We start from the raw sequence: 17,607 nt of genomic DNA on the forward strand, positions 1-17,607 counted from the left end.
ACGTGCTGACATGAGGAAAGTTTCCAACCGATTTCTCATACACAAACAGCAGTTGACCGGCGTTGCCTGGTGAAACGTTGTTGCGATGCCTCGTGTAAGGAGGAGAAATGCGTACCATCACGTTTCCGACTATGATAAAGGTCGGATTGTATCCTATCGCGATTGCGGTTTATCGTATCGCAACATTGCTGCTCGCGTTGGTCGAGATCCAATGACTGTTAGCAGAATGTGGAATGGTGGGTTCAGGAGGGTAATACGGAACGCCGTGCTGGATCCCAACGGCCTCGTATCACTAGCAGTCAAGATGACAGGCACCTTATCCGCATGGTTGTAACGGATCATGCAGCCACGTCTCGATCCCTGAGTCAACAGATGAGGACGTTTGCAAGACAACAACCATCTGCACGAACAGTTCGACGACGTTTCAGCAGCATGGACTATCGCCTCGGAGACCATGGCTGCGGTTACCCTTGACGCTGCGACACAGACAGGAGCGCCTGCGATGGTGTACTCAACGACGAACCTGGGTGTACGAATGGCAAAACGTCATTTTTTCGGTTGAATCCAGGTTCTGTTTACAGCATCACGGTGGTCGCATCCATGTTTGGCGACATCGCGGTGAACGCACATTGGAAGCGTGTATTCGTCATCGCCATACTGGCGTATCACCCAGCATGATGGTACGGGGTGCCATTGATTACACGTCTCGGTCACCTCTTGTTCGCATTGACGGCACTTTGAACAGTGGACGTTACATTTAAGATGTGTTGCGACCCGTGGCTCTACCCTTCATTCGATCCCTGCAAAACCCTACATTTCAGCAGGATAATGCTCGACCGCATGTTGCAGGTCCTGTATGGGCCTTTCTGGATACAGAAAATGTTCGACTGCTGCCCTGGCCAGCACATTCTCCAGATCTCTCACCAACTGAAAACGTGTGGTCAATGGTAACTCGTCACAATACGCCAGTCACTCTCTTGATGAACTCTGGTATTGTGTTGAAGCTGCATGGGCAGCTGTGCCTGTACACGCCACCCAAGCTCTGTTTGACTCAATGCCCGCGCGTATCAAGGCCGTTATTACGGCCAGAGGTGGTTGTTCTGGGTACTGATTTCTCAGGATCTATACACCCAAATTGCGTGAAAATGTAATCACATGTCAGTTCTAGTATAATATATTTGTCCAATGCATACCCGTTTATCATCTGCATTTCTTCTTGGTGTAGCTATTTTAATGGCCAGTAGTGTACAAATGGCAGGTTGTCAAGAGTTAAGTGAGTTTCAGCGTGGTGTTATAGTCGGCGCACAAGCGGTGGGACACAGCATCTGCAACGTAGCGATGAAGTGGGGATTTTCCCGTACGACCATTTCACTAGTGTAACGTATCAGGAATCCGGTAAAAGATAAAATCTTTGACATCGCTGCGACCGGAAAAAGATCCTGCAAGAACGGGACCAACGACGACTGAAGAGAATCGTTGAACGTGACAGAAGTGCAACGCTTCCGCAAATTCGGAGCCGAAAGCCCATTCGTGTACCCTTAATGACTGCACGACACAAAGCTTTACGCCTCTCCTGGGCCCGTCAACACCGACATTGGACTGTTGATGACTGGAAACATGTTGCCTGGTCGGACGAGTCTCGCTTCAAATTGTATGGAGCTGATGGATGTGTACGAGTATAGAGCCAAAAATTAAATACGAGTATGGCGTTGTTGGCCGGGAGGCCCCGTCCGGGGAAGTTCGGCCACCAAGTGCAAGTCTTATTTCAGTCGATGCCACATGGACGACTTGCGCGCCAGTTATGAGGATGAAATGATGATAACGACAACACAACACCCAGTCCACGAGCGGAGAAAATCTCCAACCCGAACGGGAATCGAACCCGGGCCCGCTGCACGGGTGGCAAGCACGTTGCGACCCAGCTAAGCAGGCGCACGGGTATTAAGACAACCTTATAAAGCCATGGACCCTACATGTCAGCAGGGGTCTGTTCAAGCTGATGGAGGCTCTTTAATGGTGTGGTGCGTGTGCAGTTGGAGTGATGTGGGACCCCTGATACGTCTAGAAACGACTCTGACAGGTGACAAGTACATAAGCATCCTGTCTGATCACCTGTATCCATTCATGTCTATTGTGCATCCGACGGACTTGGGAAATGCGACACCCACAACACGTCCAGAATAACTACAGAGTGGTTCCAGGAACATTCTTCTTAGTTTATACACTTCCGCTGGCCACCAAACTCCCCAAACATGAGCCGGCCGTTGTGGCCGAGCGGTTCTAGGCGCTTCAGTCTGGAACCGCGCGACCGCTACGGTCGCAGGTTCGAATCCTGCCTCGGGCGTGGATGTATGTGATGCCCTTAGGTTAGTTAGGTTTAAGTAGTTCTAAGTTCCAGGGGACTGATGACCTCGGATGTTAAGTCCCATAGTGCTCAGAGCCATTTTTTTGCCCCAGACATGAACATTATTGAGCATATCTGGGATGCCTTGCAACGTGCTGTTCGGAAGAGATCTCCACCCCCTCGTGCCCTTACGAATTTGTGGTCAGCCCTGCAGGATTCATGGTGTCAATTGCCACCGGCACTGCTTCAGACATTAGTCGAGTCCATGCCACGTCCTGTTGCTGTAGTTCTGAGTGCTCGCGGGCCCAACACCATATTAGGCCGGTGTGCCAGTTTCTTCGACTCTTCAGTGTATGTGGAAGGGATTCTCAGATAAGATACTAGGCCCTTCTTTAATTCCGCGTCATGAATTTCGGAGTAGCGGCTGGAGTGAGTGGTGTCTTCATCCCGTACCGGATGCTCAAAATATCAGAGGTCAGCAGCAGTTGCGTAACCGCAGTCACTTCTGTATTGTTATTTCTTTAACCTGTGGTATAAATGTCAGCTCATACACGCGAAGCACTGCGAGATGAAGCAAAGATCTGTCGCAATACTCGAAAATTGTAAGAAAAGATGCCGTGCGTCGTATAATCAGATTATTGCAAAGGACATTCCTCTGGTGTTACGTTCTCCGCTTGTTTGCTTCACATGACGACAGAACTCCTGACAAACAATGCCCTCCTGTACGTGGCTGGTATCCTTGAATCCACTTTACACTGCCATTGCTGATAACGCCACTGTTCTTTATTTCTGTCGCCAAATCGTCCTCCACGTCAGTAGATTGTCCACCGCCATAATGAACACAAAGGCTAAGAAGGACACCGAAGGTACGTACAATTTACAAAGAGCCTAGTGAGGCGTTCCAGGTTTCGACATTCAGTAAGCTGTCTTCATTAAACTAATACATTATCCTTGGATATACGTTTTTATATTGGTGGAGTCCTCATGTGTGCTGTAATTACAGTCGCGTTTTATAATGCAAATGCAGTGCTATTCATTTATTTTGTGCTTTCAGGATCTGCGATGTGCCCCACATAGGGAAATGAAAATAGTTAAATGACGCTTGCTTTTTTTGATCAGTAATAAGAAAAAAAGTTGGAATGGATTTATTTCAACAATAACTTTTCGTGCTAGCAGTCATAATTGTATTTTTGTTGATATTTCGCAACACTGTTTCGATTAATGAATTCCAGTTTCAAGTGCGTTTCCGCTGGATATGCCATTTATTCGTGCTGTTTTCGACGTGAGATGTGCACATTGTCCTGTTGTCTTCACCATAATATATGAAAACACGTGCTATTGTTAATTAATGATCGACATTTCTATAAAGTTGTTGGCGAAATTGGGAAAGAACTTCTACCTAGGGGAATCTTTTGGTCGACTTGTGGAGAGACACACACACAGTAAACATCACACTCAATTCTCTGTGGACAGTTTTTATGTGCGTTTCCTATTTTCATTGTGTACTGTGCGTGCACAGAAAATTGTGTGTGGTGTTTATCAAGCGCGAGTTTCTACACAAGTGGACAACAATAAAACCGAAAGTAGAAGTTCTTTACAAATTTCGCCGTCAATCTATATAAACATCAATCATGAATAAAAATCAAACGTTTTCATATATTACAGTACAGATAATGGAAAAATGCAGCACCTCAAACATCGAAAACAACACGAATAAATTGCATAGAACACGGAAAACGTTTTGGAAAACGGGAATCATTTGCAGAAACGCGTCCAGTAAAATATTAATAAAATTGAGACTGTTAGCAGAAAAAGATATTTTATAAACAAACCCACACTGTTGTTACATTTCTAATATAACAAATAAAGAAGTAGACTTTCATCATATACATCGATAAACTGCTGGCAAATGTTATGATGGCATTCGAAGTTATTTCTCATTTACGTCAGCGAAATTCAGTACAATTTAATATTTTATCGGTGCTGTTTAGGGCAAGAAACCTGTCTTTCGAAAATGTAATAAATCGTTCATACAAAAATCTGTAAGATAATACACAGAGAATTCTTCGAACAGTTAGTTACTCTCCTCGCGCGAGAAGAATGAGTCGAAATCTGACTGTGCAAAACCTACTTACGCGCCATACCTCGCCATCTGTGATTTGTGGACTTCTCGCGAAATATATGAGGTATGTTCCTCGTAGCACTTTCCCGTCGACGAAATTGTGCAATGTCAACTCTGTCACCATATCTTTTAAGATAATGTCTCTCATCACCCCATGTCGTGAACATCCTAGCACGCTAAAAGTACTCAAGAGTAGCCCAACGGTCAAGTCTTCTATGAAGCTGATCTTTCTCCGCGCTGCTGGGATTTCACCACGTGGTTAAATGTTGAAAACACTGAAGATATTACAGTCAGTCGTCTGAACCCCTTCATATCGGCCTCCTAGCAATACATTTCAGTATTGCTACGATGATAACGAGGTGATCAGCAACAGAATCCAAGCCACCAATAAAATCCACATTTCCTCCTCTCTGATGACGTGCTGTTCTGCATTTTCGCCATGGTTCGGCAATGAGGTGTCACATAGCTTCGTGCATTAGTTCCAGTGCGCTTGGAAGATTAAATGGCTAGTTGTTTCTCGCGACAAATCCCTTAACTTGGCTCCAGAGTAATTCTATTGTGTTCAGATTGCAGTGTTAAGCTGACAACTGTAAAAATGCAGCATTTGTACTCAGTGCTCGACGCCGTGAAAATTGTTTTCCGTGTTTCTACGACGCTTATCACCTCTGGCTCGTGTGAAACCACATCTGTCCTATAAAACAATGAGCATATTCAAACAAAGAGTATTTGATTTTTCATCTTTCTACAAAAAATTTAATTGTGTAATATTTTCTTAACTTAAACAATCTTTTATAAAATATCGATAATTAAGAATGAGTATTTGCACGGAAAAGCAGAATTTTGTGTGCGATATGTAATTAGAAATTAGAAGACGTGCATTTTTCTGAAAAAAAATGATGGCTAAGTACGAGTTAATTACCATATATGTGATGAATTTCATATTTCAATGGTTTAGGTATTCAATCCGAACAAAAAAAGTTATAGACTACGATGAATTTCGATCCGCCACCCACTAGCACTCATGTTCATCACTGCACGACGGTATTGATTACGCCATGCATATGACTTACGTACCGTTCCTTGCTTCTATTACATAATGCACGTAGTGTGAATTGAAAAACGCCAAAGCAGATTTTTCTTTGTAATCTCGTGAAAAACAATAGTAACAATTTGTTTCTCGCCATTAACGGTGCTCCGCGCGCGTTTCATTACGAAGTGGGAAGCAACATTATCAATTTTCACGGTACGTATGAAAAGTGAGACAATCAGCGCACAAGTAGCGTGTACATACTGTGACTGTAAACGATTTTTGAAATAAAAATTACGCAGATAAAGTAGGATTAAGAAAAACGTTGATGGTTGTTAAAACATCAGAATGCCTTTATAGTTTCATCTACAATGACGCAGTAGTAAGATATCTAATACGTAAGTACGACCTACTTCCAAGAGCGGAACAACACCAGTATACGAGGGCTACGGCTGCTGATCAATCGTCACGTTTTGGTTGTTTACATCAGGTTTATTCTTATGATGAACGGAGTACAGTACTATGAATGAATTCTCAGGTACTTTGTACTTCGTTTGACGCGCGTCTTGCACTAACCTAAATTTTAGTTAAGCTCCAATTAAATGCATGTATTGAAAAACATATTTCGGTGTTTGTCTTACTTTCAGTCATATAGCTATAATACTTTTCACTGTCTGCGGTATGGGCAGAAAGGGGGAAGCTGCGTACGTTGACAGATCATAATCTATAAGGTGTGCAGCGAAAATATCTTAAGGAGAGCCGGAACGATCCATCTCCTCCCTGTTGATTTTAGCAAATAGAAGGAACATTTTTCTAAAACTATTAAACATATTACTCTGAAATTTGGACTACATGTTCAGTGAATATTTCTCTACAAAGATATAATACCATGTTAAGAAATATTTATTGGTGTTTCTTTTACAATTTTTTTAAACAGATACTTATTTTTTCTCTAAAATTTTGCACTTTTTCTTCTATAACTCTTGAATTATACAAATTTTTTTTACAATTTGTTATAAAAGTGAAGGAAAAGAAGTAAACAATATTGTGTATAGATTTCATTGATATACTGTTAGCGGTTTTTGAGAAAATGTTCCTCAAAGATGAAAATTTTAAAGTTATGGGAAATGGCTTCCAAAGTTTTTTAATACATTCCGGCACCATATGACGGATTATAAGCATCCTCTTATTTTTCCAGTGTTAGTTCCCTTTCCACTGGTCTCTTCTTCTCTTTTGCTGCATGTTGTAGGCTTTGTCTCTTTTTCCTGCACCTCTTAGTCTTTCTTCTTCAATTAGGCGCAGTGTGGAAATGTTCTTAGCCTTTTATACTTGTTATGATTCTTCTCGTCTTATGGTACTTTTCTTATCTTATTTAATTTCTTATCAGTAATTGTTATCTTGTTTATTGTTATTAAAGAAGACTACACATTGATCTTGCCAAAAGCCGAGAAGAGATTCTTCTTAGTGTTGTAGCTCTCTGTGGCATTCTGGGATGCACCTCTGGGGCACTTTGGGATGCTCCCTGGGACATCACAGTAGTTAAATAAGTCATTAAATAAGTCTGTGTTGGGTGGTATTAGGTTGTGTCCTGGTTGGAAATCTAAACGTTTTAGCACATCACATTTGATAGTGTTTCCTTCATTGTATGTTGCCACTGCACCATGCACTCCAAAATGCAATGTTTTTATCTGTACAAACACTCTTTTGGGGATCCTAATCCAAATTAAGTTATTTAAACTTTCATTTGGATTTTGTGTTTTCCCCTGTAAACACTTTTCCAATAAAGTTGGCTGTGATAAATCTCTGAATATGGGCTTAATTACATCAATTACAGCATTTGGCAAACTGTTTTTATGGGCATATTCCTTTCCTGATTGGTACTTACACCATGAGTCATCACCTGCGGGGCACAGTGCATATTGTGGGTGCTCATTTGTTGATGCAGTATGAAAAAATAATGCCCATGTGCTCTCCTCATATGCTCAATGCTTTTTGTATTTTGCCTAATTGCACACCTATAATACCTCTGCAATCTATCAATTGCTTCATCTCTCAATCTTCCTCTTTCTGCAAGGGTCTTAGCATCACTAAGCTTCTGGACTGCTAATGTCTGCTTTAGTTTGCGCAAGTGAGCCCCCATGTGCTTCTGCACATGTCCAATGCACTCCTGTTTTCTAATGTGAATTTCATTGCCATAAGGTTTGAGTTCCTCTACAGCTTTATATCCCTTAGAATGACCATCTCCTAGATAGTTAGTGTAACGTACATTATACCACTCCTGTGATGGGGAAAAAAATTGCTTTCCCTCCCTCTGCTTCTATCGCTCCACTCGTGCCATGAAAATTTGTTTCACAACTTTCACTATGTTCGTCCTTGGTATAGCCCATACATCTAGAATGCTTTGAGAGAATAGCAATATCAATTACTTTGCAACTGTCTCCACTGGTAGCTGTCACAACTCCATTTAGAGATTTATGACCTCTACCTTGCCATGATCCATCTAAAGCAACAGATAAATCTCTACAATTCCCATTATCTGTCACAGCTTCTTCAACTGCTTTCTCCATTGTTGCTTGAGCAATATCTTCAGTAGAAGATCCCACCAATTCATTATAAAATCCAAACTTGGTTGGTGGTTTTGGCAAATTCATAATTCCACATAACATTGTCCCTGCAGCACTGCCCTTGTCAATGCAACGCAAACCATACACTAGCCTAAGATTTATATCATACACCTTCTTTCCACTATTACCACTGCGAGGAATACTGTTAGAATTAGAAAACGAAACTTCTGCAGCACATTTGTTACACTCCAATAACATTTTACATGCCAAAGCAATATGTGAAGTTATTTTCAATTCCAGTCATCTTTCTTTGCAAACTTGGCATATTATGTTATGTTTCAAAATATTAGAGAGCAAGGAAATGTTAATTATTTCATTCACATCATTACTGTCACTTTCATTGTTTTCAAATGTTTCCTTGCTGTCACAAAGTTTCTTGCTGGAAGAAGTTGTATCACATACATTTGGAGTAGTCGGTGAAGCAGTCTGAGCAGCATCTCCCTTCGAAACAACAAAAGATTTCTTCTTCCGCTCATTGTGCCTCTTCTTAAACACTCGATTGCTGAAATGGGGCATATTAATATCCACAAACAAATACGTAAAACAGGTACGAGCAAAATTCGTCAAATACGCAAAATTGAACAGCTAAACAACACAAAGCAAACTCCACAAGTCAACGCACACGGTATAGCGTTTATGTTTACTGATATGAACAGCCACTCGTCACAGAGATAAAGCCATATAACGTTGGACAACAAAACACTTTCTAATTCCGCAAAGATACCCTACTTGCAGCCAGCGAGCGACGCCGTCAAGAGGTGACACACCTAGTCGCTACAACCGTTTGCGCGGCGAGTCATCTTTGCAGCGATAAAAAACACACTTAGAAGGGTAAAAATGGTTCAAATGGCTCTGAGCACTATGGGACTTAACTTATGAGGTCATCAGTCCCCTAGAACTTAGAACTACTTTAGCCTAACTAACCTAAGGACATCACACCATGCATGCCCGAGGCAGGATTCGAACCTGCGACCGTAGCGGTCGCGCAGTTCCAGACTGTAGCGCCTAGAACCGCTCGGCCACCCCGGCCGGCACTTAAAAGGGTGAAACTTGTTTTGTTTTATTCAGAAAACTATAATTAATTTTATAGTGAAAAAACCGAAAAACATTAATTTTGTCATTTTCATCGTTCCGGCTCCGCTTAAAAGATTTGCGATGGTCAGTGAAGCACAGGCGGTGGAGAAATGCCCGGGGCCCGTATTACGTACGACCCAGGCGATACAAGCCGCCGCTTGAGCGCCTGAGTGCACAACTTGTAAGCAGGGAGAAAAGTTAATGGGCTCTGAGTACTATGGGACTTAACTTCTGAGGTCATCAGTCAAAAGTTAATAGTCGCACAAACCAACACTAGCGAAAGTCTACGACAATACCCGTAGAAGCAGAATCGCCTCAGTAAAAGCCGTCTGCGAGATAACTGCGATAGACTTCAGCGTGAAATAAACTAAAGTGACAAAACTCATGCGATGCCTTCTAATAACATATTGGACCTCCTTTTGCCCGGCGTAGTGCAGCAATTCGACTTGGTGAGGACTTAACAAGTTTTTGGAAATCCCCTGCAGAAATATTGAGCTATACTGCCTCTATAGCTGTCCATAATTGCGAAACTGTTGCTGGTGCAGGACTTTCTACACGAACTGTTCAATGGGATTCTTGTCGGGCGATCTAGACAACCAAATCATCCTCTCCAATTGTTCAGAATGTTCTTCGAACCAATCGCGAACAATTGTGGCCCTATGACACGGCGCATTGTCATCTATAAAAATTCCATCGTTGCTCGGGAACGTGAAGTCATGAACAGTTGCAAATGGTCTCGCTGTAGTCAAACATAACCGTTTCCAGTCAATGATCGGTTCAGCTGGACCAAAGGACCCAGTCCATTCCTTGTAAACACAGCCCAACCATTATGGAGCCACCGCCAGCTTGCATAGTGCCTTGTTGACAACTTGGGTCCGTGGCTTCGTGGGGTCTGCGCCACAGTCGAACCTCTACTCTCAGCTCTTACCAACTGAAATCAGGACTCGTCTAACGAGGCCACGGTTTCCCAGTTGTCTATGGTCCAACCGATATGGTCACGAGCCCAAGAGAGGGGCAATATCCTGCTGTTAGCAAAGGCTCTAGCGTCGGTCATCTACAGCCGTAGTCCATCAACGTCAGATTCTGTCGCACTGTCCTAATGGATGCGTTCTTCGTACGCCCCACTTTGATTTCTGAGGTTATTTCATGCAGTGTTGCTTGTCTGTTAGTACTGACAACTCTACGCAAACACCGCTGCTGTCTGTCGTCAAGTGAAGGCGGTCGGCCACCGCGTTGTCCGTGATGAGAGGTAATGCCTGAAATTCGGTATTCGCGCCGCATTCTTGACACTGTCGATCTCTGAATATTGAATTTCTTAACGATTTCGGGAATGGACTGTCCCATGCCTCCAGCTCGAGCTACTAATCCACGTTCAAAGTCTGTTAACTCCGGTTATGCGGGCCGGCCGCCGTGGCCGAGCGGTTCTAGGCGCTTCAGTCTGGAACCGCGCGACCTCTACGGTCGCAGGTTCGAATCCTGCCTCGGGCATGGATGTGTGTGATGTCCTTAGGTTAGTTAGGTTTAAGTAGTTCTAAGTTCTAGGTGGCAGGGGTAAAATACAGGGAGCGAAAGGCTATTTTCAATTTGTACAGAAAGCAGATGGCAATTATGAGTCGAGGGACATGAAAGGGAAGGAGTCGTTGGGAAGGGAGTGAGACAGGGTTGTAGCCTCTCCCCGATGCTATTCAATCAGTATATTCAGCAAGCAGTAAAGGAAACAAAAGAAAAGTTCCGAGTAGGTATTTAAACCCATGGAGAACAAATAAAAACTTTGAGGTTTCCAATGACTTTGTAATTCTGTCAGAGACAGCAAAGGACTTGGAAGAGCAGTTGAACGGAATGGACAGTGTCTTGAAAGGAGGGTATAAGATGAACATCAACAAAAGCAAAACGACGATAATGGAATGTAGTCGAATTAAGTCGGGTGATACTGAGGGAATTAGATTAGGAAATGAGACACTTAAAGTAGTAAAGGAGTTTTGCTATTTGGGAGCAAAATATCTGATGATGGTCGAAGTAGAGAGGATATAAAATGTAGACTGGCAATGGCAAGGAAAACGTTTCTGAAGAAGAGAAATTTGTTAACATCGAGTATTGATTTAAGTGTCAGGAAGTCGTTTCTGAAAGTGTATGGAGTGTAGCCATGTATGGAAGTGAAACATGGACTATAAATAGTTTGGACAAGAAGAGAATAGAAGCTTTCGAAATGTGGTGCTACAGAAAAATGCTGAAGATTAGATGGGTAGATCGCATAACTAATGAGGAGGTGTTGAACAGAATTGGGGAGAAGAGGATTTTGTGGCACAACTTGACTAGAAGAAGGGATCGGTTGGTAGGACATGTGCTGAGGCATCAAGGGATCACCAATTTGGTACTGGAGGGCAGCGTGGAGGGTAAAAATCGTAGATGGAGACCAAGAGATGAATACACTAAGCAGATTCAGAAGGATGTAGGCTGCAGTAAGTACTGGGAGATGAAGAAACTTGCACAGGATAGAGTGGCATGGAGAGCTGCATCAAACCAGTCTCAGGACTGAAGACCACAACAACAACAACAACAAGTTCTAAGGGACTGATGGCCTTAGATGTTAAGTCCCATAGTGCTCAGAGCCATTTGAGCCGGGTATGTGGCCGTAAGCATGTCGGAAACGTTTTCACATGAATCACCTGAGTACAAATGGCATCTCCGCCAACGCACAGCCCTTTTACCCCTGTGTACGCGACACTACCGCCATCTGTGTACCTCCATATGGCTATGCTATGACTTAGGTCACTTCAGTATATCGTGCTAATTAGCATAAATGTGTGTGAAATCTAAACTTTTCGAACAAGTACTCATCTAACTGGTCTCAAGTTTCAGCCAAGTGTTACCTTAACGAGAAAAACAACACAGATTCAGCGTGTTACGCATTACAAGTAGCTCTACAGTCGTACCTGCTGTATGAGGTGCTCCACGAGCCGCCCTCACATTTGGAGATAATTGCATTCGTCTCTGCAGTGAGTTACGAATTCTTTTAAACGCCCTCGGGTCATCACGTACATTTCTACCAGACTGTACAATTCGCTGCTCCATTTCGAGCATATCAACGGGAGTGCTGTACACTTCCTCTTCTCCTACTCTCTGAGATACAGGGCCAATAACCATCTCCGCGAGTTTCAAAAACGCCTCTTGCGTAATGTCTGTTTTTATCCTGGGCTGATCTGTTGTATCGGTCTCGCTTAACGTGCTTCTTGCTACCAATTTTAATGTATTTCCTTAACACAGCAACTGGCATATTGGACTTCAAATATTTTCAGCGGCAACGAAGATAAGAATGTATATCATAAAACATTTTTTCTTCCAAGTATTTAGTTATAAAATCCTTCTAATTTTGGTAAAATTTGTTTTATTAGTTTTCTACGTTCGGATTCATTCGAAACTGACTGCACAGTTCTAGTGTTCATTGAGTTACGATGTCGTGGGCTTCTTATTTCGTTACCCAGGGTACAGCGGTCATACCTTTTGATATAAACCCATCTTTTAATATGCGGTCGTCATTAAATGCTTTTTTCCTTTGGTTAACGTTCCAGCAAGTAAATAACTTTCCACACTGGATTAAAATTTAACGTTCTTTATTCAAGGAATAAAAATCGCATCATAACTTAAATTGCTACAGGTAAAACGTCAGTACTAGCGTGTGTACATGTGTGGTTTACAATAACTGCGGTCAACTGGACTCTAACTGTGATTAACAACAAATGACTATTACAGGTGGCAAAAATAACTTCACTCCAGTTAACAGCCGGTTATTTAATTTTCAGTTATCGTAATAATTGGTTACCAAATGGTTCAAATGGCTCTGAGCACTATGGGACTTAACTTCTGAGGTCATCAGTCCCCTAGAACTTAGAACTACTTAAACCTAACTAACCTAAGGACACCACACACATCCATGCCCGAGGCAGGATTCGAACCTGCGACCGTAGCGGTCGCGCGGTTCCAGACTGTAGCGCCTAAAGCCGCCCGCCCACTCAGGCCGGCTGATTCGTTACCAGTACTGAGCGATTTTTTTAAATAACTGCGAACACTTCTTGCCATCTGTTCAATTATCGAATGACCATGTGTACTAGAACTTCCGAAGAAATATCCGTTTATTTCCACACAGTTCCAGATTCCGGATTCTAGTGATTTTACGTCTGTATGAGGACACTGACATGCAGACAGCCATACTCACGTAAGGCTCACAGTTAATTGCGATTTACATAGAATTAAACGATAACTCCACGGAGACTGCGTTCACAGTTAATTTGCAATTTTACGGGTATAACTGACGTGTAAATAGTTCACGAGTTTCAGTTCACCTACTGTGCAAATCACATTTAAGTGCCTGGCAGAGGGTTCATCGATCCACCTTCACAATTCTCTATTGTTCAAATCTCGTATACCGCGCGGAAAGAACGGATGCCTATATCTTTCCGTACGAGCTCTGATTTTTCTTATTTTATTGTGCTGATCGTTTCTCCTTATGTAGGTCGGAGTCAACAAAATATTTTCACATTCGGAGGGTAAATTTGGTCGGAGGATAAAGTTGGTGATCGGAATTTCGTGAGAAGGTTCCGTCGCAACGAAAAACGCCTTTGTTTTAATGATGTCCAACCCAAAACCTGTATCATTTCAGTGATACTCTCTCCCACATTTCGCGATACTACAAAACGTGCTGCCCTTCTTTGAACTTTTTCGATGTACTCCATCAATCCTATCCGGTAAGGATCCCACACCGCGCAGCAGTATTCTAAAAGAGGACGGACAAGCGCAGAGTAGGCAGTCTCCTTAGTAGATCTGTTATATTTTCTAAGTGTCCTGCCAATAAAACGCAGTCTTTGGTTAGCCTTCCCCACAACCTTCTCTATGTGTTCCTTCCAATTTAAGTTGTTTGTAATTGTAAGTCCTAGGTATTTAGTTGAATTTATGGCCTTTAGATTTGACTTATTTGTCATGTAACCATAGTTTAATGGAATCCTTTTAGAACTCATGTAGATGACCTCAGATTTTCGTAATTTAGGGTCAAATGCCAATTTTCGCAACATTCAAGTATCTTTTCTAAATCGTTTTGCAATTTGTTTTGATCTTCTGATGACTTTATTTGTCGATAAACGACAGCGTCATCTGCAAACAACCTAAGATGGCTGCTCAGATTGTCTGCCAAGTCGTTTATATAGATAAGGAGCAGCAAAGGGCGTTTAACACTACGTTGGGGAACGCCAGAAATCACTACTGTCTTACTCGATGACTTTCCGCCAATTACTACGAAATGTGACCTCTCTGACAGGAAATCACAAATCCGTCACATAAATGAGACGATATTCCACAAGCATGCAATTTCACTACAAGCCGCTTGTTTGGTACAGTGTCAAAAAGCCTTCCGGAAATCCACAAACACGGAATTAATCTGAAATCTCTTGTCAATAGCACTCAACACTTCATGCGAACAAAGAGCTAGTTGTGTTTCACAAGAACGATGTTTTCTAAATCCGTGTTGACTATGTGTCAACAGACGTTTGTCTTCGAGGTAATTCATAATGTTCGAACACAATATATGTTATAAAATCCTGCTGCATATCGACGTTAATGATATGGGCCTGTAATTTAGCGGATTACTCCTACTACCTTTCTTAAATATTGGTGTGACCTGTGCAAGTTTCCAGTCTTTGGGTACTGATCCTCCGTCGAGCGAACGGTTGTATATGATTGTGAAGTATAGAGCTAATGCATCAGCATACTCTGAATGGGACCTAACTGGTATACAATCTGGGCCAGAAGACTTGCTTTTATCTAGCGATTTAAGGTGCTTCACTACTCCGAGGATATTTACTTCTACATCACTCACGTTGGCAGCTGTTCTTGGTTCGAATTCTGGAATGTTTACTTCGTCTTCTTTTGTGAAGACATTTCGGAAGACTATGTTTAGTAACTCTGCTTTATCAGCACTGTCTTCGATAGTATCTCCATTGCTATCGCGCAGAGACGGCACTTATTGTTCCTTGCCGCTAACATTCTTCACATACGACCAGAATCTCTTTGGATTTTCTGCTAGATTTCGAGACAAAGTTTCGTTGTGGAAACTATTATAAGCATCTCGCATCTAAGTCCTCGTTAAATTTCGAGCTTCTGTAAAAGTTAGCCAATCTTCTGTTTAAATTTGGCATGTTTGTAATTGAAGAAGTGTCATGATGATCTCTCCATTGGCAAAAGATTCCGGAATAGTCCCCCATTCGGGTCTCCGGGAGGGGACTGCCAAGGGTGAGGTTACCATGAGAAAAAGATTGAATAATCTACGAAAGGATAACGTTCTACGAGTCGGGGCGTCGAATGTCAGAAGCTTGAACGTGGTAGGGAAACTAGAAAATCTGAAAAGGGAAATGCAAAGGTTCAATCTAGATACAGTAGGGGTCAGTGAAGTGAAATGGAAGGAAGACAAGGATTTCTGGTCAGATGAGTATCGGGTAATATCAACAGCAGCAGAAAATGGTATAACAGGTGTAGGATTCGTTATGAATAGGAAGGTAGGGCAGAGGGTGTGTTACTGTGTACGGTTCAATGACCGGGTTGCTCTAATCAGAATCGACAGCAGACCAACATCGGCAACGATAGTTCAGGTATACATGCCGACGTCGCAAGCTGAAGATGAACAGATAGAGAAAGTGTATGAGGATATTGAAAGGGTAATGCAGTATGCAAAGGGGGACGAAAATCTAATAGTCATGGGCGACTGGAATGCAGTTGTAGGGGAAGGAGTAGAAGAAAAGGTTACAGGAGAATATGGGCTTGGGACAAGGAATGAAAGAGGAGAAAGACTAATTGAATTCTGTAACAAGTTTCAGCTAGTAATAGCGAATACCCTGTTCAAGAATCACAAGAGGAGGAGGTATACTTGGAAAACGCCGGGAGATACGGAAGGTTTCAATTAGATTACATCATGGTCAGACAGAGATTCCGAAATCAGATACTGGATTGTAAGGCGTACCCAGGGGCAGATATGGACTCAGATCACAATATAGTAGTCATGAAGAGTAAGCTGAAGTTCAAGACATTAGTCAGGAAGAATCAATACGCAAAGAAGTGGGATACGGAAGTACTAAGGAATGACGAGATAAGTTTGAAGTTCACTAACGCTATAGATACAGCAATAAGGAATAGCGCATTAGGCAGTATAGTTGAAGAGGAATGGACATCTCTAAAAAGGGCCATCACAGAAGTTGGGAAGGAAAACATAGGTACAAAGAAGGAAGCTGCGAAGAAACCATGGGTAACAGAAGAAATACTTCAGTTGATTGATGAAAGGAGGAAGTACAAACATGTTCCAGGAAAATCAGGAATACAGAAATACAAGTCGCTGAGGAATGAAATAAATAGGAAGTGCAGGGAAGCTAAGACGAAATGGCTGCAGGAAAAATGTGAAGACATCGAAAAAGGTATGATTGTCGGAAGGACAGACTCAGCATACAGGAAAGTCAAAACAACCTTTGGTGACATTAAAAGCAATGGTGGTAACATTAAGAGTGCAACGGTAATTCCACTGTTAAATGCAGAGGAGAGAGCAGATAGGTGGAAAGAATACATTGAAAGCCTCTATGAGGGTGAAGATTTGTCTGATGTGATAGAAGAAGAAACAGGAGTCGATTTAGAAGAGATAGGGGATCCAGTATTAGAATCGGAATTTAAAAGAGCTTTGGAGGACTTACGGTCAAATAAGGCAGAAGGGATAGATAACATTCCATCAGAATTTCTAAAATCATTGGGGGAAGTGCCAACAAAACGACTATTCACGTTGGTGTGTAGAATATATGAGTCTGGCGATATACCATCTGACTTTCGGAAAAGCATCATCCACACAATTCCGAAGACGGTAAGAGCTGACAAGTGCAAGAATTATCGCACAATCAGCTTAACAGCTCATGCATCGAAGCTGCTTACAAGAATAATATACAGAAGAGTGGAAAAGAAAATTGAGAATGCGCTAGGTGACGATCGGTATGGCTTTAGGAAAAGTAAAGGGACGAGAAAGGCAATTCTGACGTTACGGCAAACAATGGAAGCAAGGCTAAAGAAAAACCAAGACACTTTCATAGGATTTGTCGACCTGGAAAAAGCGTTCGACAATATAAAATGGTGAAAGCTGTTCGAGATTCTGAAAAAAGTAGGGGTAAGCTATAGGGAGAGACGGGTCATATACAATATGTACAACAACCAAGAGGGAATAATAAGAGTGGACGATCAAGAACGAAGTGCTCGTATTAAGAAGGGTGTAAGACAAGGCTGTAGCCTTTCGCCCCTACTCTTCAATCTGTACATCGAGGAAGCACTGATGAAAATAAAAGAAAGGTTGAGGAGTGGAATTAAAATACAAGGTGAAAGGATATCAATGATACGATTCGCT

General features: G+C 42.3%; 1 protein-coding gene across 1 annotated transcript in view; it reads left to right on the forward strand.

Annotated features, from left to right (window-relative positions):
* The first annotated feature begins 5,638 nt into the window (after window positions 1–5,638).
* LOC126484386 (synaptic vesicle glycoprotein 2A-like) overlaps window positions 5,639–17,607 on the forward strand; it is a 187,428-nt gene continuing 175,459 nt past the window's right edge. Inside the window, exon 1 of the mRNA XM_050107880.1 lies at window positions 5,639–5,709. The gene's annotated coding sequence lies outside the window, so the exon portion shown is untranslated. The remainder of the gene's footprint in view (window positions 5,710–17,607) is intronic.

This window comes from Schistocerca serialis, chromosome 6 (assembly GCF_023864345.2).
Source record: "Schistocerca serialis cubense isolate TAMUIC-IGC-003099 chromosome 6, iqSchSeri2.2, whole genome shotgun sequence".
Classification (NCBI taxonomy): domain Eukaryota; kingdom Metazoa; phylum Arthropoda; class Insecta; order Orthoptera; family Acrididae; genus Schistocerca; species Schistocerca serialis.